General features: G+C 41.3%; 2 protein-coding genes and 1 long non-coding RNA gene across 3 annotated transcripts in view; 1 reads left to right on the forward strand and 2 right to left on the reverse strand.

Moving 5' to 3' along the window:
- Window positions 1-7,043, forward strand: part of LOC138150292 (uncharacterized) — a 27,145-nt gene extending 20,102 nt beyond the window's left edge. Inside the window, exons 2-3 of the long non-coding RNA XR_011165538.1 lie at window positions 3,798-3,914; window positions 6,658-7,043. This is a non-coding gene — a long non-coding RNA (uncharacterized lncRNA). The remainder of the gene's footprint in view (window positions 1-3,797; window positions 3,915-6,657) is intronic.
- CDSN (corneodesmosin) overlaps window positions 1-25,471 on the reverse strand; it is a 189,233-nt gene that overhangs the window by 99,513 nt on the left and 64,249 nt on the right. The window lies entirely within an intron of this gene.
- The window catches only part of PSORS1C2 (psoriasis susceptibility 1 candidate 2), a 145,094-nt gene that overhangs the window by 55,374 nt on the left and 64,249 nt on the right, over window positions 1-25,471 (reverse strand). The window lies entirely within an intron of this gene.

The raw sequence follows: 25,471 nt of genomic DNA on the forward strand, positions 1-25,471 counted from the left end.
TTCTAGTAAAGTCTTGGGTACCTAACAAGAACAAACTTGTATCTGGGGTATGTTTCTAGCAACATACATGAAAAGTTCCCTCACTATTATGGCCTATCAGGTGGTTTCCAGGGACCCTAGTAGGGGCCCCTTCTGGCAGGTTTAGGGGCTTTGGTGTATAATTTCTGGTGGGCACTTCAGTCATAAAGCAGACAGTGAGGTGCTGAGGGAGAAACACAGGGGTCAGATATGTCCTGAGACTGGAGGGGATTAGCCCACTGCAACCCAGAACTAGGAAAAAGGGTATCTGGAAGTGAAATCCAGGCTCAGAATTCTTCCCAGAACCATAGTATGACAAGTGTGTGATACTAGAGTTGGGAAGGTGGGATAAATCTTGGCCATAAACTTGTCCTATATTTCCGCAGGTCAGATCTGCAGTCAGAATACAAAGAAATGAGGAACCTTCTAGAGCTCATCCTGTTCTCCAGACACAATCTAGACCCCAGAGGCGGTGCCCGATACCTAAGGGAACACAAGCGTGGGGGGTGGAAAGAGAGGGGAGGGGTGAAAAAGAAAGCTGGAGAGGGGCGCTAGAATAGCTTGGGGTGGAGCCTTTGAAAACAGCCCGGAGTCAGAGTCCCAATTTGGAATTGGGGGATGGGGCAGTGCAGTTCGAGCAGACCCAGCCACCTCCAGCTCTCCCAGTACAACCACGACCCCGCACTCCCGAGTCCGTGGTTATGGGCAGCGGCGGCTGCACCAGTAACAATAACAGTAACAACCATAACAGTAACAAGCTCAGCAGGGTGGGGGCCGGAGACCCAGGGAACCAGAGTATCTGGACACCCATCTCACCTAAACCCCGGGCAGATGCAAACATCCGCGCCAGGCAGTCAGAGAGCTGGAGGCCCTGAAAAGGCTGGTTAGAACCTCCAGCATTTAGGGTCGATCTCTCCTTACAGGAACCTCTCATTGGGCAACATCTACCCGGCCCCGGGGCGGCACCCCTTCCCACCTCCCCCGTTTACCTCCACCCACCCCACCCCCAGATCCTGGGAGATCTAAGTTACCTTGGAGCAGAGTCTTGCCCTTCAAGGAGGCTGGGGTGAACAGAAGTGTATATTCTGAGACCCACTGAGGCATCCATAGGATTTAAACTTCTATAGAAAAAAAAAAGCTGCAGTCTTGAATAGTTTTAAAAATTAAGTTATGGGTTCTGCGTGACTCTAAGGGAACAGAGTTGTCTGATGTGCAATACACCCACCCCAGAGATACTGCCATAGGAGCAATGAAACCTGGCTGAGGCTTCCTACAGCCTAAAGCTGGGTTTGAGATTTGTTTCAGATCTGTGATTTCTTTGGTGTAGGAAATGGTCCCAGTGAGGACAGTATCAGAATAGATTGACTTTGGCTACTGCTCTGCGATTTACCAGACCACAGATTTTCCTGGGGACAGTAAGAGATTAAATGACTAGCACAAGGTCTCACTGTTGGTACATATGAAAAAAGAGGAACTAAAAGGCCTACTTCTATTTATCTTACCCCTCTTTTGGCCACAAGGTAGTTGCTGTAGTTTCATGGATTGTTCTAGGCTGGTGGAAACTTAAAAGGTTGTCTAGCTAAACTTTCCCTGCTTCCATGTATTTGAATCTGAGTGTAGAACAAGAGATGTATGCATTATCTGTGTATACACATATGTATTTTATAATTTATTATTTATGTAATGTCATATATATGTGTGTGTGTATATATGTATATATGTGTGTGTATATACACACACACACACACACACACACACACACACACACACAAATGTTTTAATTTACCTCTCTGAGAGGTGGAAACCTGATTCAGTCAAGGAATATGTATTAACCACTTACTTGCCAGAATCTGTGCTAATCGATGGGGGATACAAAAGCAAAAAGAGGAAATCAGAGGACCTCTTAGAATCCTAACTATGCTACCCTTTCCCTCATGCATAAAATCAGTAAATTGAACCAGATCATCTCTGAGATCTCTTCCAATTTTACTATCCTAATATTTATTATAGGGACATGTAGGTGGTACAATGAGTGGATAAAGTAAAGGGCCTGGAGTCAGGATGACTCAAATTCCTGAGTTCAAAGCTGGTCTCAAACACTTAACTAGCTATATGATCCTAGGAAAGTCATTTCACCCTGTTTGCCTCAGCTCCTCATCTATAAATTGAGCTGGAGGGCCAGCTAGGTAGTGCAGTGAATAGAGCACCGGCCCTTGAGTCAGAAGGACCTGAGTTCAAATTCAGCCTCTCACATTTACCACTTACTAGCCTTGTGACCTAGGGCAAGTCACTTAACCCCAAATGCCCTGCCTTCCCCCTCCAAAAAAAATAAAAATAAAATGAGCTAGAGAAGGAAATGGCAAATGTCTCTAGTATCTTTGCCAAGAAAACCCCGAATGGGCTCAGAAAGAGCTGGAGGACTAAAAGGACTGAACAACAATTATCCTATTGATGATAATTTTTAGGACCCGAAGATTTCTTACAGCCCTAAATTGGTTGTCCTCTAAACCTAACCTGGAACGAAAGGCAGTCAAACTCTGAGCCGGCTCCGTTTCAAGGTCTTCCACATCCCAACCCATAACAGTCTTTGTGAGTTGAGAGGGGCAAGAAAAGAGCTGATGGTGTTCTTCACCATTACCCTCTCTAGCCAGGGGCCGCTTCCCGAAGCATCTCTGGTCCCTGATCCATTTTGGTCAAACATTATCATGATGTGGACTACTTCTGACTCCTGGCAGGGCATTTGGACTAGGTATCCCTCTCCTACCTAGCTAGCACTTTTCACTGTCTTAAACAATGAAAGAGGTTCCTCAAATCTAGGATATTTAGAACCAGTCCTCACACCTTTGTTATTGCCAGCATTTCTTTTTTTTTCTTTTTTGGAAGGAGGAAGGCAGGGCAATTGGGGTTAAGTGACTTGCCCAAGGTCACAGAGCTGGTAAGAGTTAAGTGTTTGAGGCCGAATTTGAACGCTGGTCCTCTTATTCACTGCATCACCTAACTGCCCTTTGCCTTCATTTCTTAACCCGTTTGCAGCATATGACCCAGTTAATTGGTTCCTTTCTTAATGCCCTCTCTTTTGATTTCTGAGTCCATCCTGGGATAGAGAGATTGGAGCAGGGAAATGTACTAGCTGCCCTGGTGAAAACAAATGCACCAACCTCCCATACTCATCTCCTTCTTGCTCTGGGTTCAGTAGCAGTCTAGAATTGACTGGGGCACAGGGTTATATGTTGGTCCTAAATAATAATAATCATTGATAATAATTTACAAAGAGATTTAAGATTTGCAAAGCACTTTACATCCTTCTTTTGATCCTCACAAGAATCCTGTGAGATTGGTGCTATTATTGTCCCAATTTTACAGATGAAAAAATTGAGGTATCAAAAAGTATCCTGGCTTGCCTGAAGTGTCTCAGCTATCAAGTCTCTGAAGCAGGTTTCAAACTCAGGTTATTATTATTTTTTTTTTTTTTTGCTTTTTGGAGGGGGGAAGGCAGGGAAATTGTGGTTAAGTGACTTGTCCAAGGTCACAGGGCTAAGTGTTAAGTGTCCAAGGCCAAATTTGAACTCGGGTCCTCCTGACTCGACGGCTGGTGCTCTATTCACTGCACCACCTAACCACCCCACAAACTTAGGTCTTCTTAATTGCAAATCTCTTGCTGTAACTGTATGATCTAGCGGGACCCAGGTCTTTCTGGCTCTGAGGCCAGTTCTCCACTATGGCACACTGCCTCCTTATCTATCAGAATATTTTTTCATTCAATTTTATTTTATTTTCAGTTCCAGATTCTCTCTCCCTCAACCATCCCCCACCCACTGAGAAGGCAAGAAATGCAAAACTCATAAACATGAAGTCACAAAAAACAAATTTCAATGTTAGCCATGTTAAAAACACAGGTAAGAAAAAGAAAGAAAAAAATATTTCCATCTGCATTCTGGATCTATCAGCTCTCTGTCTGGAGGTGGATAGCATTTTTCATTCTGAATTTTTTGTAATTGTGTGGTGGGTCATTGTGTCAATCAGAGGTTCTAAATCTCACAGTTGATTATCTTTGCAATTGATTAGTTTAAATTTAATTGTTTTTTATTTTACAAGTTGATTTTCTTTTTTTTTAATCAAATGCTTTATTAACTTCTACTTTACATTATTCATTCCACAAGATTTTGAGTTGCAAATTTTCTCCCTGTTTTTCCCCTACCCACCACCCCAAAACAGCGATCCCACTGGATATCCCCTCCTCCAATCTGCTCTCTCCCATATCCTCTCCCATACCTCCTCCAACTTTCCAGTAGGCATGGTGGCTCTCCATGCCCCAGTGCCTGCATATCTCACTTCCCATTTACATGTAAAATAATATTGATAATAGTATATATATGTATAGTATATATACACATATTTTAAACATTTTTGATTTTAAAACTTTGAATTCCAAACGTGTGTAGCTATGCAAAACATTTCCATAGTAGATATATTGTAAAAGACCGACTATATTTCCCTCCCTCTTATCCCACCTCTCACTTGTTTGATTCTCTACTTTGATCCTGTCCTTTTTCAAAAGTGGGTGCTTCCAACTTCCCTTCCCCCCAGCCTGCCCTCCCTTCCATCATCCCCGCTCTCATCCCCTCCCCCCCTACTCTCCTGTAGGGTGAGATACCCTATTTAGTGTATATGTCATTCCCTCCCTAAGCCAAATTCAATGAGAATAAGGTTGACCCATTCCCTTTCAACTTCCTGTTCTTCCCCTCCTTTGTAACCATTTTCCCTTACCTCTTCTATATGAGATAGTTTACCCAAATCTCTCCCTATCTCCTCTCATTATATTCCTCTCTCACCTCTCAATTTCACCTTTTAAGTGTCATCCCTTCCCATTAAACTGGTTCTGTGCCCTCTATCTATGTATACCTGTGTGTATATATATATATATACACACACATTTACATATGTATTCAGATGTCCATATACCCTCCTATGTAGACATATATATGTATGTGTACATATATACATACACATTTCTATTCCCTTCAATTATTCTCATACTGAGAAAAGTTTCATAAGTTACAATTATCATTTTTCCATGTAGGAATGCAAATAGTTCAACTTTGATGAGTTCCTTATGATTTCTTTTCCCTGCTTACCTTCTCATGCTTCTCTTGCTTCTTGTATCTGAATGTCAACTTTTCTATTCAATCATGGTTTTTTCATAAAGAATGCTTCAAAGTCCTCTATTCCTCTGAGTGACCATATTTTCCCCTGAAACATGATACTCAGTTTTGCTGGGTAGGTGATTCTTGGTTTTAATTCCAGCTTCTTTGACCTCTGGAATGTCATATCACAAGCCTTTTCATCCCTCAGTGTAGAAGCTGCCAGATCCTGTGTTATCCTGATTGTGTTTCCACAGTGTTCAAATTGTTTCTTCCTGGCTGCTTGTAATATTTTCTCCTTGATCTGGGAATTCCAGAACCTGGCTATAATATTCCTAGGAGTTTTCTTTTTGGGATCTTTTTCAGGAGGTGATCAGTGGATTATTTCAACCTCTATTTTGCCCTCTGGTTCTAAAACATGAGGGCAATTTTCCCTGAGAATTTCTTGAAGGATGATTTCTAGGTTATTTTTTTGATCATGGCTTTCAGGTAGTCCAATAATTTTAAAATTATCTCTCCTGGATCTATTTTCCAGGTCAGTGGTTTTCCCAATGAGATATTTCACATTGCCTTCTATTTTTTCATTTGTTTGGATCTCTTTAATAGTATCTTGATTTCTCATAAAGTCACTAGCTTCCATTTGCTCCAATCTAATTCTGTGTGATAGTAATGGCAATTAAAGATTCCCCTGTATTGGCTTGGTTTTCAAATTGATTGTGTTAAAACCCAGAGCTTGTTAATCCTACCTGTGGGATGGACTTGTTGATGTAAAAAGAGAGTCCTGAACTGGGAGGAGCTGGTGACATAGATTTGGAGAGACACAAGGGAGAGGCAGAAGAACTTTTTGGAAGCAGCACCTCGTGGAGGCAAAGAGAGACTGAGAGAATTGCTGGGGGCCACTTTGAATTGCCCTGGACTTTTGAGACCTGCCCCCTGAGCTGCCAAGGACTGAGGAGACATGGCTGTTTTGCTGGTACTTTGTCTGTTTTGATGTTGTTTCGCCAGATTTGTCCACTGGTGAAAGACAGTCCTTTTGTTGAAGAAGTCCTGGAACCTGGCTGTTGGCTAAGAGCTCCTGAGACTATCCTGCAGACAGAGAGTGAATACTGTCCACTGGTGAAAGACAGTGCTGTTGTTGCAGGGGTCTGGGAACCTTTCTATTGGTTCAGAGCTACTGAGACTGTCCTGCAGACAGAGAGTGAATACTGTCCACTGGTGAAGGACAGTGCTGTTGTTGCATGGGTCTGGAGACTGTCCTGCAGACAGAGTGAATACTGTCCACTGGTGAAGGACAGTGCTGTTGTTGCAGGGGTCTGGGAACCTTTCTGTTGGTTCAGAAGCCCTGAAGAAGGATTTTCTTGTTGTATGTTTACAGAAATCCTGGGAGAGGGTTTTGCTAATGTTTTCAGGGGTTCTAGGACTGTTCTACAGACAGAGGATGAATTAATGAAGAGACTGGTAATGTATCTTGTGACCTTGCTAATCCTTGTCTCCCCAGGAACTAAGATTGCTGAGAACTTGCCTCATGTCAAGATGAAGAAAAGACCTCCATTTGTGTACTAAGTGCTGTGCTTAAATGATGTAACTCTGGGGTAGATTCAATTGTGATCCAGGGGTGGGAAACTTTTGACCTTTATGTGTTCTGTGATTGAACAAATGAATGTACTTTACTTATGATTGGAAACTAATCTCCATTTGAGAAGAGGGGTTTTGTGATGGACTAAATGAAGGTACAGCCTAGGGGTGGAGTAGTATTTAGACCAGGGACTTTGTAATTGATTGAATGATTGGAAGGTCCTGGGGTAGGGTAGTACTTGGAGATTATTTAATCACACTTAGTAAATGCTGTATTTTGAATGCTGTCATGTTTTGATCTTCTCTGTTCTTGGTTTGTCATTGAATAAAATGGAGAGCACCTATGCTGGTATTTTGAACCTTGGGAAGTTGCCTTTCCTTGGCATTACATTACATTCTGAAGGAATGATTTTCTTCAGTGAGCCTTTGAGATTCTTTTTCCATCTGGCAAATTCGGCTTTTTAAGGCATTCTTCTCCTCATTGGCTTTTTGAACCTCTTTTGCCATTTGAGTTAGTTTATTTTTTAAAGTATTATTTTCTTCAGTCAGGTTGTTGGTTCTCATTTCATAATTTTCTTGGATCATTCTCATTTCTCTTCCCAATTTTTCCTCCACTTCTCTTTATTTGGTTTTCAAAATCCTTTTTAAGCTCCTCTATGGCCTGTAACCAACTCATATTTTTCTTGGAAGCTTTTGGTGCAGGAGTTCTGACTTCACTGTCTTCCTCCTGTTCCATGCTTTGATCCTTTTTGTCCCCAAAATAGGAGTCTAATGTTGGATTCCTCTGTTTGCTTTGCTTCCCTCATGTTGCCACTCAATTACTTGACTTTTGGGCTTTTTGCCACAGTAGGACTCTGCTACCAGGCAGGGGAGCTTCATACCAAATGCTTGGGTTTTCTCAGCTGCTGAAGGTATTAGTTGGGTGCCCTCTCTGAAGCCTCCACTCACTCTGCCAAGCTGGTTGCACACCTCAGGACCTCCACCCTAGACCACAATCCAGATCCAAGCAGGTTAAAGCAAGAGTGATTACCCCTTAGACTGGCCACTTGGTCCCCCTACAGTCTGCAGGCCAGGAGCTAAAGCAGCCACGTGTGGCTGTGGCTGCACGGCCTTGGCACCTCAGCGGCTTCTCCCTCCGGGGGATAAAGACTGACCACACTCCCAGCTACTGGATCCCAAAGTCCACACTGCACTGACCTCTCACTTTGTCCTTAACATCTATGGGTTGATAATTCTGGAAACTGCCACAGCTGCTGGTGATCTGAAGTCCCTCTAGCCAGGGACTGGTTAGGCCCTCCCTGGGTCTAAAACCTCTGGCTCAGCTGGAGAGGGGCTGGGGTTGGCTCCCAGAGCACTGCACTGGCTGCTCCCTGCTGGCCTGCTGGGCTGTCCTCAGCAGGAGGTTAGCTTCTCTGTGTCATTTTGTGGGTTCTGTAGCTCCAAAGTTTGTTCAGAGCCACCTTTTACATGAATTGGAGGTGGTGGGAGCTGGAGCCCAGTGGAAGTCCTGTTTCTACTCTGCCATCTTGACTCTGCCACAAGTTGATTTTCTTTTAGAATATTGCTGTTACCGTGTAAGTGTTTCTCCTAGTTCTCCTGTTCACTTCACTGGACATGAATTCATATAAGTCTTCCCAGGTTTTCCTGAAATTATTTCCTTCATATCTGAATTCACAAAAGGATTCCACAACATGCTATACGTGTTCAGCTATTCCCCAACTGATAAGCGTTTTCTCAATTTCTAGCTCTTTGCCACTACAAGAACTGTTATAAATATTTTTGTACATATGGGTCCTTTTCCTCTTTCCTTAATCTCTTTTGAGTATAAACCTAGAAGAAGTATTGCTAGAATCACATATATGCACAATTTATTGGCTTTTGGGGCATAGTTCCAAATTGCTCTCCTGAATGGTTGAACTAGTTCCCAACTCCACCAACAATGCATTATTTCCCCATATCTCCTCCAGCATTTATCATTTTCCTTTTCTATCATCTTTGTATTAGAATATTATTAGAAACTACAATGCCTCCCCTACCAAAGAAAAAGACCCTTTTCTAATTAATTAAAGCCTCAATTTTTTTATAGGTCCTTCTTATTTTTTGTTTTTGTTTTTGGGTGGGTTTTTTTGGTCTTTATTAATTTGTTTACTTTTAGTTTATAAGATTCATTACCACAATTCCTTGAGTTTCAAATTTTCTCTCCCTCCCCCCCACCCCATGGCGGCATACAATAAAGTATAGTATCTGCAACTACTTTCACATTAGGCATTAGTCAGGTTATAAAGAAGGATTGTAACAGATGGAATGAAGAATGGCAAAGAGGAAACAAAACCTAACAAGAAAACAAAAAAGGGCAGGTATTTTGCTTCAATCTGAGTTCATTCTCAGTTCTTTCTCTGGATATAAGCATCTCTCTCCATCATGAGTCTTTTGGGGTTGACTTATGACTCTGGATTGCTGAGAAGAGTCCAGTTTATCAAAGCTGGTCGTCACACATATGTTGTGTCTGTAATTGTGTACAAATTCCTCCTGGTTCTACTCTTCTCACTCAGCATCAGTTCGTGTAAGCCTCTCCAGATAACTATGAAGTCCATCTGCTCCTCATTTCTTATTGCACAATAGTATTCCATAACATGTGTATACCACAACTTGTTCAGCCATTCCCCAATTGATGGGCACCCCCTTAATTTCCAATTCTTTACTACCACAAAAAGAGCTGCTATAAATAGTTTTGTACATATGGGCCTTTTTCCCACTTTTTTTTTTAAAGCAATCAGAGTTAAGTAACTTGCTCAAGGTTACACAGCCAGTTATTTCTGGGTGTGGTGCTGAGTGTCTGAGCCTGGGATTCGATCTCCAGGTCATCCCGACACTGGAGCCGGTGCTCTTACTCGCTGTGCTACCTGGCTGCCCCTTTTTCCCACTTTTATGATCTCTTTGGGATACAACCCTAGAAGTGCTACTGCTGGGTCAAAGGGTAAGAAATTATTTATAGCCCTTTGGGCATAATTCCAGATTGCTTTCCAGAATGGTTGGATCAGTTCACAACTCCACCAGCAATGCATTAGTGTTCCAATTTGTCCACATCCTCTCCAGCATTTGTCATTTTCCTGTTTTGTCATCTTAGCCAATCTGACTGGTAAGATGTGGTACCTCAGAGTTGTTTTTATTTGCATTTCTCTAATCAATAGTGATTTTGAGCATTTCTTCATGTGCTTATAGATATCTTTAATTTCTCCCTCTGAAAACTGCCTGTTTATATCCTTTGACCATTTATCAATTGGGAAATTACTTGTATTCTTATAGATTTGGCTCAATTCTCTGTATATTTTAGAAATGAGTCCTTTATCAGAGACATGGGTTGTAAAAATTCTTTCCCAATGTCCCACCTCCCTCTTAATCTTGGTTACATTGGCTTTGTTTGTACAGAAGCTTTTCAATTTAATGTAATAAAAATTATTCATTTTGCATTTTATAATGCTCTCTAATTTTTGTTTAGTCATAAAGTCTTTCCCTCTTTATTACTTTTTTTCCCAAGATTGCTTACAGTATCAACCTTTATACATAGATAATGCACCCATTTAGACTTGATTTTGGTATATGGTGTTAGGTAATGGTCTATGTCCAGTTTCCGCCATACTATATTCCAGTTTTCCCAGCAGTTTTTGTCAAATAGTGAGTTCTTATCCCCAAAACTGGGGTCTTTGGGTTTATCAAACAATAGATTACTATAGTCATTGACTGCTGAATCTCCCATGCCTAATCTATTATAGGTCCTTCTTAACCTTGACTAATTATATTCAACAATTCACTGTTAATGGCTGTGTAATTTATTAGAACAAGCAGATTCTATAGAAAATGCAAATGGATGTTAAATGTACTGTTTTCAATTGAAGGAATCAATAGCTTTGCTTCAGAGGTTGACTTTTTTCCCCCTCTTACCTGAAGTTTAAATTCTAGGTGTGATTTTTCCCTATCACAGCATTTTTGGGAAGCAAAGATGAAAAGAACCTATGAATTGGATTCTTTTTACTCTCATAAAATGTTGTTGCTAGTTGGCCACACTCTGGTCTAATTTGTTTTCCAAGAATGAACTACTCTTCCTCCTCTGGCTATCTCCAATTCCCTTTTACGGTGTATCTGTTCTTGTGTCACTCTTACTCTCATACCTCCATTGAAAATCCACAAAGACACTCTGGTTCACATCTTATATTCTCCTCTGAGGGCTCTGAGAAATGCACCCCACCCCCACCCTACAACATGCTTGTCCCATTAAGTCTCCATGACCCCCTGGTCTTCTAAAGGCTCTTTATATCTTAGAGGATTTCATGAATCTTCCTGGATTCCCACAAACTAGGGCTACTCTTATTTTTCCTGATTCACTTACCTCTGTGACAACGCTTTTTAAATTTTCTATGATGATTTATCTTCTTTGTCCCATTCCCTTACTATGGATGTCATCCAAGGTGCTGCTACCCATTTTGATCTTATTAACTCCTCTATACAGAAGATACCAAAATCTTTTTTTTTTTTAATTTTGGAGGGGGGAAGGCAAGGCAATTGGGGTTAAGTGACTTGCTAAAGACCACATAGCTAGTGTGTCAAATGTCTAAGTTCAGATTTGAACTCATGTCCTCCTGACTCCAAGGCTAGTACTCTATTCACTGCACCACCCTAGCTGCCCCTAGATCACAAAATCTTTAGGTATTCTTCATTTTTACCAAACTAGACTACCATCCATGCCCCTTCATTTATCTTGCCCACCCACCCCCACTCATTTTTGAACACTGAGGCATTGATCTAAAAGATTTGATGGAGAAAAGATCCATGGCAGCTATAATTTGGTGGGAAATTTGCCAATGGCAGTAGCAGAGATGCAACAGAACATCTCAGCTCAAACACCAGCATATGGCAATATAGCAAAGGGATAGATAGCAAGAAAATCCCAGTAAGGAAGAACACTGCAACATTAGAAGCAAAGCAGTATTCCAATGAGGATTCTGCCTTAGAAGCAGGACTATAATATTGTAAAGAAAAACAGCTTAGACTTAAGAGCTCTAGTCAATGAAATAAACTATAACTTTCTAGAAATCCAGTGATGATGCATCCTTCCCACCTCTTGACAGAGAGGTCATGGTCAAATTGAGACAAATTTTTCAGATATGGCCAATATGTAGTTTTGTTTTTCTTGACTATGCATATTTGTTACAAACGTGGCATTTTTTTTTGAGGGGATGGAGTTTGGGGTTGACAATAGCGATATCCCTGCTCCACCCCACAAAAAATAAATTTAAAAGTGTCAGTGAAGCATTTTGAGAGGCATGTGCAAGATACTGCCCTTTTCAAATACAGACATTTTAGTTACTAAAAGGAGAAGAAAAAAGTAATAACTGTGGGAAAAGCAGGTTAACACAATTTTGAGAACCTGAGAGAAAATTGTCCCTTAGAAAAATATACTAACTCTATCTGTTTGAAAGCATCCCAAAAGCACCAGTACTGACTGAAAATAAGGATATTTGGAATACATATTGTCCAATGGTTCATTTATATATGATTGTTGTAGCTGAGAAATCACATAAATCAAAGAACTCTTTGGGAACTATGAGAAAATTGTATATTGTTTGTATGTCTGTTACCAGACAGAACCTCAGAATGTTGAGGTTCAGGGGTGTTCAGGACCCTAATATGTAGTCAGGCCTGCCAGAATGAATTCAACTCAAGTCTTCTCTCAGCCAAAGAAAAACAAAGTTTATTAAAGATTCGCCGTATTGGGTAGACTGTTAAGGAGCCTAAGCATTTGTGATGCTTGTATTGACCAGCTGACTAGATTTAATCTCAGCTGGATTGAATCTGAGCCATTGGTCTTCTTAAAAAAACTAAGGAGAAACAACCGCAACAGATAAGGGTCTGGTCTTGAGGAGGATCTGATTTTAAGTATTAGAATGCAAAGGAGAAGAGAGGCCATAAGAAGGTGAGAAGGCAGAGATCAGAAGGGAGGATATAGCAGTCACCTTAAAAGAGAAGCTAAAGGGGAACCCAGAATCATCACAATATAACAACTGCTGCTTCAGGCTGAATCTGCTGAGAGCTGCCTGAAGCTAGGCAGACTGCACCTGAGTGAAAGCTCATCGGAAGGAGCAGGACCCTCGAGCTACCTGAGGAGATAGCTACACTTGTTGCTTTTTAATGTCATCCAGGATTTGAAACCTGATGGAGGAAGCAACAGGTCTATGTATGCCCTGAGAGCTGATTGTAGGAAATCAGTTTCCTGTTGTTGTACTGGGATTATTGCCCTGTAACAATCATCTATAGCCAAAGAGAAGGAAAACCCAGCAGGAAAGATTTGCCTTCTCCACTTTCCAATCAGTCTTTAGATTGAAATAGTTGAATACTATTTCAGTGTCCAGCTAGAGGAGCAGATCTGGAAAACTCTGTACAGTATTGGATATACCAGGCTTAGGGCTACTGTTTCCCCCAAAGAGTATAATGCTATTGCCTTAGTTTACAAAAAAAAAAAAAAAAAAAGGAGGGTTTAAGATTGCTCCAGAGGAAGGGCAGCTAGGTGGTGCAGTGAATAGAGCAGCCTAGAGTCAAGAGGACCTGAGTTCAAATTTGGCCTCAGACACTTAACACAAAACTAGCCATGTGACCTTGGGCAAGTCCCTTAACTCTAATTGCCCTACCTTCCCCCCTCCAAAAAAAACCCAGCAAACAAACAAAAAAAGAATTGTTATGAAGTTACTGACTTCTTTCTGGAAAACTCTAGATTTGCAAAATTTTTTATACTGCTCTATATTTTCTTTGACTTATTTATCTCTCCAGCTTTAGTTTGGGAGTTGATAGAGCAATGGATAGAGCACTAGGCCTGAAGTCAGGTAGACCTGAGTTGAATATGACCTCAGATACATACAAGCTGTGTGACCCTGAGCTAGTCATTTAACTTCTATTTGCCTCACTTACCTCATTTATAAAATTCAGATAGTAATTGAACCTATATCACAGAGTTGTTTTGAGGATTAAATGAGATATTTGTAAAACACTTTGCAAAACTTAAAGTGTTATATGAATGCTACTTATTATTACTCTCCAGCCTTTCCCAATTCACATAGATTTCTACCTGGGAACAGATTCAAAAGGTAGACACCTTAGGATTACAATTGTGTCTTCAGTAAGTTTTCATGAATGTTCCAATAAGTACCATGCCAAAAGGAGAGCATAGTGTAGTAGACAAAGTGTTTAATAGAGTCAAGAAGATCTACGCTTGAATCATCACTGATTAATTATGTGACCATGGGCAAGTCACTTACTATCTCTGAGTCTCAGTTTCCTTACCTGTAAAATGAGAATAGTAGTGGTAACTTACCTCATAAAGTTGCTGTGAACTTCAAATGAGATAATGTGCATAAAAGCACTATACAAACATTAGCTATTATCATAAGAAAGCCTTTTATCTTTATCTCCTTTCCTGTGGTACTAAGTAATAAACCACCCAAGGACTGTGTTACTAATTAGAAAACAGAAATTAATATGGAAATATGTTTTGCATGACTGCACATGTATAAGCTATATCAAGTTGCTTGCAGAGGGGAAGAGGAAGAGAGAGAGGGAGAGAATTTGGAACTCAAAATTTAAAAAAAACATTAAACATTTTTACATTCAATTGAGAAAATAATTTTTAAAAGTTAAAAATATAGAAGCAGCTAGGTGGTTCAGTGAATAGAGCACTGTCCCTGGAGTCAGGAGGACATGAGTTCAAATTTGGTTTCAGACATGACACTCATAACTAGCTATGTGACCTTAGGCAAGTCACTTAACCCCAATTGCCTTGCCTTCCCCCCTCCAAAAAAAAAACAAGCAAAAAAATTAAAAATATAGAAAACAGAAATAATCTATGTGTTTGCTTCAGGGAAAAGAAAATAAGTTCTTCTATCCTTTATTAGGTGGAGAAGGAGAAAACTCAGGATTAGAAGCAATAGAGGAGAGAAGCGGAAGAAGAAAAAACAGTGAGGCAGATCCTGGGCCTCTAAAGAAGGAAAGAAAGGGGGTGATTGAGAAACATCTCAGGAATTATTACAACCATAAGAGGCCCCAGCTCCACCAATACCTAGTCCCTTGTATCAAACAATGGATCCTTTCTCCTACCCTCAACTTTGTTCCTATCCTGCCCTCTTGGAGGAGTCTCTACGTCAATCAAGGGAGACTTTATTAATGGTGTGAAGGTGTGATTTATCCCTGCTTCCCCTTCCTAGCAGGTAACTAGAGAGGGTTTTAGGGAAGAAGAAATCTCACTTCACAGCAGGCTAGTTTGGGGGTGAGGGTGAGAAAAATCAAGGTAACATCATCTTGGCTTACAAGAGTGAAACTCTGAATGTTTCTTCAAGCTAACTTTGCTACAAAATGGCCAGTATATGTTGACCAGAATGTTAATTTGTATGAGAAGTACTTTTCCCTCCTTATTTTTAGGGGAACAAGAAGAATTCCAGTTCTGCTACTTTTTGTCTGTGTGACCTTGGCTGGACAAATCATTACATCTCTCTCTGTCAGCCTGTTTCCTAATGTATAGAATAAAGAAGTTAGACTAGATAGTCTCTATGGGATTTGGGGGGGGGGGGTTTTGAGGGGTTGGGGTTTTTTCCTAAATGTTTATGATGCTTTGAGTGGGACACCTTGAGACAAGTGGAAACCAGATTGCAGCTTTAGAGAAGAGAAAGAGAAATAAGTCAGTTTGTGGAAACTTGATGCAGGAAGCTTAGACTATGAAATGTAGGCTGAAGGCCTTGTAAACAATTATGACAATAATAATAGTAATGATAATATAATTGCAAATAATAATAACAGTCATAATAATAATTATAGCTTAGGCAACATGTCATATTGGATAAAGAACTGGCCTTGGAGTCAGATAGACTTAGGTTTAAATCTGGCCTCTGACACATATTGCCTATGTGACCCTGGATAAGTCACTTAACTTTTCCATACTCTAGTTAATTCTCTAAGACTATAAGTTGCAGAGAAGGTGCAAGCCTACATTAGTAGAGGGAGTTTTCTCATCTGAGAGTTTCCTATACCAATGAAATGACAGCTTCAGTACTTATCCTTAGCCTTATAATCACAGCTGACTTTTATATAGCATTTTATGGTTTACAAAGCTCTTTAAATATACTATCTCATTTGATTTACATGTAATCTGAATCCTAGAGTTCATTGGTATGGGACTCTCTCCTCTTGTAGAGCTCAATACTCCATGCCTGCATGAAGGGCCAGAGAAAATAACTGAGTCTCTTCGAATTCTCTTTGAGTTTCTTTGGATTTTCTTTCCAGTATCTGGACTTTCTAAAAGTTTCTTGAGTTTCTTTGGGCTCTTCAGTCTCTTTGTGTTCTGGTGCTTCTGGCTTCCAGCATCAGGAGAGAAGATGGACAATACCAACCCTACTTCAGGTTGCTGAAGGAAAAGCCTCTAGGAACAAGCTGACATGAGAAGAGCTGGCAGTCTCCATCATGTCCCTATCCTTAGCTTGCTACTCTAGAGACTTCAAGGAGTTTTCCCTTGAGTGAGAACTAAAACTCTCTTTCTTGATTGCACTGAGTTACCTTGCTTCCAAAGGGAGAGGTCCTTTGTTCTATATCATGTGGCAAATATTCTTCTTTGTATACTTTCTTTGATTTCTGTTTTGCTATCTGCTTGGATAATGGGTCTCTTGGTTACCTATGGTGATGTGTGTTCATGGTGGAATTGGTATTTGGTGGGACAGGAGTCAAACCTTGGATATAAAATTTGGGTGCTGCTTCCTAATTAAGAAAGAGTCATCAGGGGAAATGGGGGCGGAGCCAAGATGGCGGAGTAGAAGCACGACCCTCCCGTGGCTCCGGCTTGCACCCTCCCCAATCCATGTAAAAAGGGGACTCTAAACAAACTTTGGAGCTGCAGAACCCACAAAATGACACAGAGAAGCTAACCTCCCGCTGAGAACAGCCCGGCAGGCCGTCAGGAATTGGCCAGCGCAACGCTCTGGGAGCTGAGCCCAGCACCACTCTGAGGCTTCAGCCCCAGGGCGGGCCTGACCAGTCGCCAGCCAGAGGGACTCCAGATTTATCAATACATAGATACGAAGGTCAAGGTGAGAGGCCAGTGCAGTCTGGACTTTGGGACCCAGTAAGTGGGAGTGAGTGGCTTTTACCCCCAGGGCAAGAAACTGCTGAGACGCTGGCCAGCGTGGCTGCTTTGGCTCCTGGCCTGCAGAGTGTAGGGAGACCAAGCACCAGTCTGAGGGGTAATCGCTCTTGCTTTAACCTGCTTGGATCTGGATTGCAGTCTAGGGTGGAGGTCCTGGGGTGTGTGTCCAGCTTGCCAGAGCGTGTGGAGACCTCAGAGAGGGCACCCATCTAATACCTCTGGCAGCTGAGAAAACCCCAGCGTTTGGGACGAAATCTCCCCTGTCTGGTGGCAGAGTCCTACTGTGGCAAAAAGCCCAAAAGTCAAATCATTGAGTGGCAAAATGAACAGGCAAAGGAAACAAAGCAGACAGAAGATTCCAACATTACACTCCTATTTTGGGGATAAGAAGGAGCAAGGCATGGAACAGGAGGAAATCAGTGAAGTCAGAACTCCTGCACCAAAAGCTTCAAAGGAAAATACAAGCTGGTTACAAGCCATAGAGAACCTTAAGAAGCAGATAAGAGAAGTGGAGGAAAAATTGGGAAGAGAAATGAGAACAATGCAAGAAAATTATGAAATGAGAGTCAACAGCCTGACTGAAGAAAATAATACCTTAAAAAACAGACTGACTCAAATGGCAAAGGAGGCTCAAAAAGGCAATGAGGAGAAGAATGCCTTAAAAAGTCGAATTTGCTAGATGGAAAAAGAATCTCAAAAGCTCACTGAGGAGAATCATTGCTTCGGAATTAGATTGGAGCAAATGGAAGCTAATGACTTTATGAGAAATCAAGATGCTGTTGAACAGATCCAAACAAATGAAAGAATAGAAGGCAATGTGAAATATCTCATGGGAAAAACCACTGACCTGGAAAATAGATCCAGGAGAGATAATTTAAAAATTATTGGACTGCCTGAGAGCCATGACCAAAGTAAGAGCCTGGAAAGCATCCTCCAGGAAGTTCTCAAAGAAAACTGCCCTGATGTTTTAGAACGAGAGGGCAAAATAGAGGTTGAAAGAATCCACCGATTACCTCCTGAAAAAGATCCCAAAAAGAAAACTCCTAGGAATATTATAGCCAGGTTCCGGAATTCCCAGATTAAGGAGAGAATATTACAAGCAGCCAGGAAGAAGCAATTTGAATATTGTGGAAACACAATCAGGATAACCCAGGATCTGGCAGCTTCTACACCGAGGGACCGAAGGGCTTGGAATGTGATATTCTGGAGGTCAAGGGAGCTGGGATTAAAACCAAGAGTCACCTACCCAGCAAAACTGAGTATCATGTTTCAGGGGAAAATATGGTCATTCAGTGGAATACAGGACTTTCAAGCATTCTTGCTGAAAAAACCAGAGTTGAATAGAAAATTTGACATTCAGATACAAGAAGCAAGAGAAGCATGAGAAGGTAAACAGGGAAAAGAAATCATAAGGAACTTATCAAAATTGAACTATTTTTTTTTAAAGCAATCGGGGTTGAGTGGCTTGCTCGGGGTTGCACGGCTGGTTGTTGTTTCTGGGTGTGGTGCTGAGTGTCTGGGCCCGGATTTGATCTGGGTTGTCCCGGCACTGGGGCCGGTGCTCTTGCTCGCTGAGCCACCTGGCCAAAGTTGAACTATTAACATTCCTACATGGAAAAACAATAATTGTAACTTATGAAACTTTTCTCAGTAGTTGAGGGGATTAGAAATGTATATATATACATATATATGTCTTTATATGAGGGTATGCAGGCATATGAATACATATGTGAATGTGTATATATACTTTTACAGGTATACATAGATAGAGGGCACGGGACCAATTTAACAGGAAGGGATGATACTTAAAAGGTGAAATTAAGAGGTGAGAGGAATATAATGAGAGGAGATGGGGAGAGACAGAGTGGGGCAAACTATCTCATCAGAAGAGGCAAGAGAAAATGGTTACAATGGAGGGGAAGAATAGGAAGGCAAAAGGGAATGGATCAACCTTATTCCTATTGAATCTGGCTTGAGGAGGGAGGGAAATACACACCAAATAGGGGATCTCACCCTCCAGGAGAATAGGGGGGGAAGGGGATGTGAGGGTGGATGATGGAAGGGAGGGCAGGCTGGGGGGGAGGGAAGTTGGAAGCACCCACTTTTGAAAAGGGACAGGATCAAAGTAGAGAATAGAACAAGTGGGAGGTGGGATAGGAGGGAGGGAAATATAGTCAGTCTTTTACAATACATCTACTATGTTATTGTTTTGCATTAGCCGCACATGTACAACCTATACTGAACTGCTTGTCTCCCCAGTGGGGGTGGGTGGCAGGGGGGGAAAGGAATGAATCTGGAATTTAAAGTTTTAAAATCAAATATTCAAATATAAAAAAAAAAAAGAAAGAGTCGTCAGAAATTAGCTTGAACAGAGAGATGATTCTACCCTGGTATCCCCTCTCTAAGGAAAGTCAGCTGGCCAAGCCTCTGGTCCCAACCTCCTGCTTCCCCTCTCTGCAGGAAATAAAATCTCCTTTGGAGAAGGGTGGGCAAAGAAGAAGCTAGAGATGTCTATTTTGCCTTCCTTTGAGTCTCACATTGACATGCCTATACTATATATGAGTGACAGCACTCATTACATACAGTTCAGCAAGAAACTATTGAAGTTATATTATCAGGAAACCTGGCCTGTGAGGGGGGTTACCTGGTGTCGACAGTTTCTGGGAGTAGTAATAATGGCTATGACCCAGAAGGAGGCAGAAGAGAGCCATAAATTTAGGGCCTTTGGGATGGGACTTTTTACACCTGTATCTTGCCTACAATTCAATTCAGTTCAGCTCAGCTCAGGTCAACTCTATACAAGTTCAATTCAATTCAACAAATATTTTAGTATGAACAGAGGGAGCTTTGCTTGAGTGTTTAAATGCAAACAAACAAACAAAAAGGATACAGTCTGTGCCCTCCCGGAGATTATAGTCTACTCTTGGTGAATAAAATCTACACAAATAAAGTACAGAGCCCAGAGCAAGTGGAGTCAATGAGTCAAGATCTAGTCTGGAGCAAGGGAAATAAAACTGGAAGGAGGAAAATAGCTGAAGTTTGCAGAGCTTAGAGACAGATCTAGGAAAGGAAAGTTCAAGTTAGAAAGTTGGCATTAAGCATAAGGTAAACTAGAACAAAAAGCCCAAGATATTGGGGGACCAGAGACAGTTGATGCTGAGTATTTTTATGAAGTTACTTTGTAAATCTCCAAGGAAGGTGACTGGAGGCAGATCCCCTACACTTATTCCAGTAAAAACTTGAAAATTATACCACACTGAATAATGATCAAGAAATCCACTTAGAAACAATGTATGCATGATGACTAACTTCAATAAACTGGGCTCCTCTCAGCAATGTAAGGTTATAAGACATCTACAAAAGACTCATGATCCAAAGACATATCCACACCCAGAGGTGCGGAGTCTGAATGCAGATTTAAACAAACTACTTGCTCTGTTTCTTTTTCTTGGTTTGTTTTGTTTCCTCTTTCTTTGATCATTCCATCAGTTATAATCTTTCTTTACAACCTAATGATTAATGTGAAGATATTTGTAGATCCTATATTTGAGTGCATGCCGCCATGAGGGGTGGGGAGAGGAGAAGGAGGGGGAGAAAATTTGAAACTCAAGGGACTGTGGAACTGAATGTTGTAAACTAAAAGTAAATAAATCAATTTAATTTTTTAAAAAACTACATTGTGTAACATACTTGCTATAACTACACCAAATAATCATTCAGAAGCCCATGGACAATAGGAGATTGGGCCTGTCAGCAAAGTCAGTGCTGGTACAGGCAAATAAGTCTTCCTAGCAAGACCAGAGACATGTGTAGCTGGAAAGGTTCTGTGTCCATTAATAGTAAGAGCAGAGGGTTTACCTGAGAAAGTCAGAAATCCAAGGTATAGACCTTGGAAGTCACCTGGAGTGGCCATGTGACCAATTGCAGTGACTAGTTCATTGCAGGGGTACTCAACTCAGAATATTCCAGGGTTTGTTAGACCTTTGTCCTGAGTTAGTCGAAAGTCCAGAAAATTCAGCCCTCTCACACTCAAAAATTCAGGGGATCTGTTGGAGGTGACTCTAATATCAGCACCAGCACCCTCTTAGTTCAGATTTGATGTTGGACTGGAATAAGACACTTGAAAGTCATTATGCAGTTAAGAAAAAGAGGTTCATCTTGCTCTAACATAGGAAGGATCTTCAATGAAGATAGACAGACAGTTTTTGCTTGTACCATTCTGTAGAACTCTACCAGAAGGCAGTTCTTATGCCATTTGGTGCTCTATCCACTACGTGACCTAGCTGCTCTTAAAGAGAAACCTAGAAGGGTACATTTATTTGAAGAAGTAAAAGAAGCTATATGATGAGATAATGCTAGCATGCTAATGTCAAAGTGTATTGAAGGAGCTGAATAGGCAAAACAGAAGACTTGTGGGATAGATTGGTTCTGTTCTAAGGATCTGAAGAAAGAAAAGGGAAAAAAGGGTAAAAGAAATACAGTAGTATACAAAGGAGGAATAAAAGGGTAGGGTTGCCAAAGAAGAGTATACAAGTATAGGAGAAAGTACAAGGAGAATGGGCATAATGATGATCTTCATTCTTCTCTGAAAAGGACACAGGAAGTAGCTAGATGGCACAGTAGATAGGGTGCTGGCCCTGGAGTCAGAAGGACCTGAGTTCAAATGTAAACCCAGACATTTACTAACTGTATGACCCTGGGCAAGTCACTTCCTCCTGTTTGTCTCAGTTTCCTCATCTGTACAGTGAGCTGGAGAAGGAAATGGCAAACCACTCCAGTATTCTTGTCAAGAAAACCCCAAATAGTATCACAAAGAGCATAACAGAACTAATTCACTAAATAACAAGACCCTGGGCAAGTCAATTCACCTCTTTCCTAACCTATAAAATTGGAATAAATTCCAGGCTTGCTATAAGAATCAAATGAGATGTATTTGTAAAGCACTTAACATTATTCCTGGCTCATAGAAGGCCCTATAAAAATTCTTATTTCCTTCCTCTGAACACACACACGAATATAGAAATACATAATGGCCTTTTTAAGGCTTGTTCATAGAGACTTTGAGAGTATCCTTGTACTGCTTCTTATGCACCATATAAGGGATTGCCTTGTTCAACTTCTCCATAAAATAGTTTTTTAGGTAAATGTAAGTTTAGCATTCTAGCAATGGGGGTCAGACCATTGGGAGTTGCATTCTCTGCAGCAGTGTTTAAATGTTTGGCAGTTCAGCTTGAGATAGGATCTCAGTGTCTGCTACCTTATCTTGCCAGGTAAACTCCAGAATCTTAATTAGACACTTCAGATGGAAGTAGTTCAATTTTCTGACATGGCACTAGTAGACTGTTCAGGTTTCACAGGGCATACAATAATGAAGTCAGCACAATGGCTCAGTAGACCTTCAGTTTGGTAGGCAGCCTAATACCTCTTCTCTCCCACAATTTCCTTCAAAGCCTCCCTCCCTTAATGCTGAACTGACTCTGGCAATACTTCAGCTAATCTCATCATCTATGTGGACCAAGGTAAATTAACTTATCTACAGCAGTCAAAATTTTTCTATATACTGTAACTTATGATTCCATTGGTGAAAACTAATGAAGCTAACCAGCTGCAGGAGGGCTGCCTGCTTAATAAATGTTGATTGATTGATTGATTTCACACCTATGGGTTCCTGCTGTTAAAGCTCTCTGTGGCTGCTGTGTTGGCAGATTTCGGCTGTTTACCTTGCTCTCACAGAAACTGGAAGGATTGTGGCAGACAGAAGTTTCTGAGCTCTGAACAGAATTCCATATCCATTGTTCTTGGGTGAGGAAAAAAAAATTGAGAGGCTAGGCACAGCAACCTCAATTTCCTGATCTGGTGGAAGCTGTGCCTGAAAAATGGGCTATGTACACCAGGACATCTCCATAGTACAGGAGTTATTCCCTTTTCATACCCTCCTTCCTGAATAACTGGAATACAGGAAGCTGACAGCAATGTACTTCCAAATTTGAGAATCTCAGAAGGAAGCTTAGTCAGCCTTGACTGAGGGGCTGTTTAACTTAATGGGTGGCATCTCCTCTATTAAATTTAATGGAGCTAACTCCTTTACCTTAGGTACTTCGATCTGTGAAATGGCAAGCCAGGCTCAGCTCAGCAAATGAGTTTACAGCAGATGTCTGAGATATTAACCTCCCAAAATCCCAAGGAAAGGACATAGTCCATATTGGTTCCCAGATTCCAGGGGCAGCACTATAGTCTTGCCTCAGAGATAAGAGTAACTTGGTGATTGACTCAGGAGCTTTGAAGCTTCCCAAGAAGCCTTTCCAAGAATTGCAAATTGTGATCATCCACACATTCCCTCAGGCCCATAAAACTTTTCTTTCCATCCACACCCAAAGTTAACCCATCCTTCTCAGTTTACTGACTGGTCTTGGGCCTAAAATTCTCTGGAAGGGCAGGAGGCTGAGTTGGAGATTATTGATTGCAAGAGGACCCTGCCAGCCAGAGTCCTCCTAAGATGAAACTGACACCCACACTTCTATACAGCATTCCATTTGTTTAGGATAGATAGCACTTCTGAGAGTTTATGATAAATTCCCAGTCCCACCCCCAAACACCTGACCTCTGCTTCCCCACCTTTATCTGTTATTTCTCTGGCTCCTAGCACTGGAGACAGACTCTCCCTGATCTACAATACTTCCCAACTACACCAATTACAGAATATTGATGACTCCTCAGACTACGGGGAAGAATAATGTCATGATGAGTTTTTCACTTCTGCCAGTGCTACGGGCTAAAAGAAAGCCCTATGAGATGAGGGATTTTTTTTAAATCTTCCGGTTGCTAGGCAGAGAAGTTTGTTGACAACACTTCCCCCCCATCCCGACCCCCTTCTGCTGTGGAAATTGCCTTGAAACACTTCACAGATAGCTCCAGCACCCTGGCCTCCTGCAGGAACCAGCCAGGAGCTAACCTCTTGGATGCCTGGACTATGGAGCCTCTGACAACACCAGAGATGACCTCAATCATGCCCTCATTTTTCTCCCATTTCTCTATTGTTGCCACCATGCCTCCCTAATGAGCTTGTAATTTCCACTAAGCCATCATCCCTATATACAAGAGAAGGAGAAAGGGAGTGTGTAGGGGAAATTCTGGATTGATGCCACAGGGAAAGTTAGCTGACAAATATTCTGGTTCATCCCTAAGGTATAGGATGCAACTCAACATTGCTATCATCACAGAGATCAGGGGCATGCAAATAGAGAAATTCAGGGACTTATTCTGTGGTGGTGGTGGTAGTGGTAGGGCTGGCTAAAACAGTTATTCCAGGGTGGGTTTATAACCATCTTATGAAACTGGCTCCTAGCCAAAGTGGGCACTTGGGTTTTATACCAGCTACAGGCTTCCTTGATAAGATCTGTCAGGTAGGGGCAGCTAGGAGGCACAGTGAATAGAACACCAACCCTGGAGTCAGGAGGACCTGAGTTCAAATCTTGTCTCAGACACTTGACATACTCACTAGCTGTGTGACCTTGGGCAACTCACTTAACCCCAATTGCCTTGCCTTCCACCCTCAAAAAAAGAAAAAATTCGTGGCTCCATTGTCCTTAGCATGCCAGACCCTCCTATCTTCCACTATCTCCAGAAGTTAGTCCAAGTTCACATTCCTTGTTTCCATGATACCATCTATCCATCTTATCTTCTCTCTTCCCCTTTTTCCTTTTCTTTTCAATCTTTCCTAACATCAGGGTCTTTTCCAATGAGCCCCATCTTCTCACGTGACCAAAATGTTTAGGCTTCAGCTTCAGTGTTTGACTATTTAGTAAATAGCCTGAATTAATTTATTTGAGTATTGACTGATTCGGCCTCTTTGCTCTCCAAGGGACTCTCAAAAGTCTTCTCCAACACTACAATTCAAAAGGATTGATTCTGAGGTGCTCAGCTTTCCTTATAGTCTAATTCTCATAGTCATGTATTGTTACTGGGAAAAACCACACTTCTTACTCTTTGGACCTTTGTTGGCAAGGTGATATCTTTGCTTTTTAGTCTTTCCTTCCAAGGAGCAAGAGTTTTTTTCATTTCAAGCCTGCAGTCACCACCTGCAATGATCTTTCTCCAGCTTTTGATTCATCCAGCCTGGCATTTTGCATAATGTACTCAGAGTATAAGTTAAATAAGGTGACAATATACAATCCTGTCACACTCCTTTTCCAATCTTAAACTAATCAGTTTTTCCATGTTCAGTTCTAACTGTTGCCTCTTAGCCTACTTACAGGTTCCTCAGGAGATAAGTAAGATGATCTAGTACTCGCATCTCTTTAAGGACTTGCCACATTTTGTTGTGATCCAAGCAAAGGCTTTAGTGTAGTCAATGAATCAGAAGTAGATGTTTTTCTGTAACTCCCTTGCTTTCTCCATAATGCAGCAAATGTTGGCAATTTGGTCTCTAGTTCCTCTGACTTTTTGAAAACTAGCCTTCCTTGCTGGTAATTCTCAGTTCAAATATTGCTGAAACCTAGCTTGGAGTATCTTAAGCATAACTTTGCTGGCATGAAGTGGGCACAATTCTTTGGTAATTTGAACG

This window comes from Petaurus breviceps, unplaced genomic scaffold (assembly GCF_028583685.1).
Source record: "Petaurus breviceps papuanus isolate PSGF00001 unplaced genomic scaffold, PetGlider_PUasm1.0 90865, whole genome shotgun sequence".
Lineage (NCBI taxonomy): Eukaryota > Metazoa > Chordata > Mammalia > Diprotodontia > Petauridae > Petaurus > Petaurus breviceps.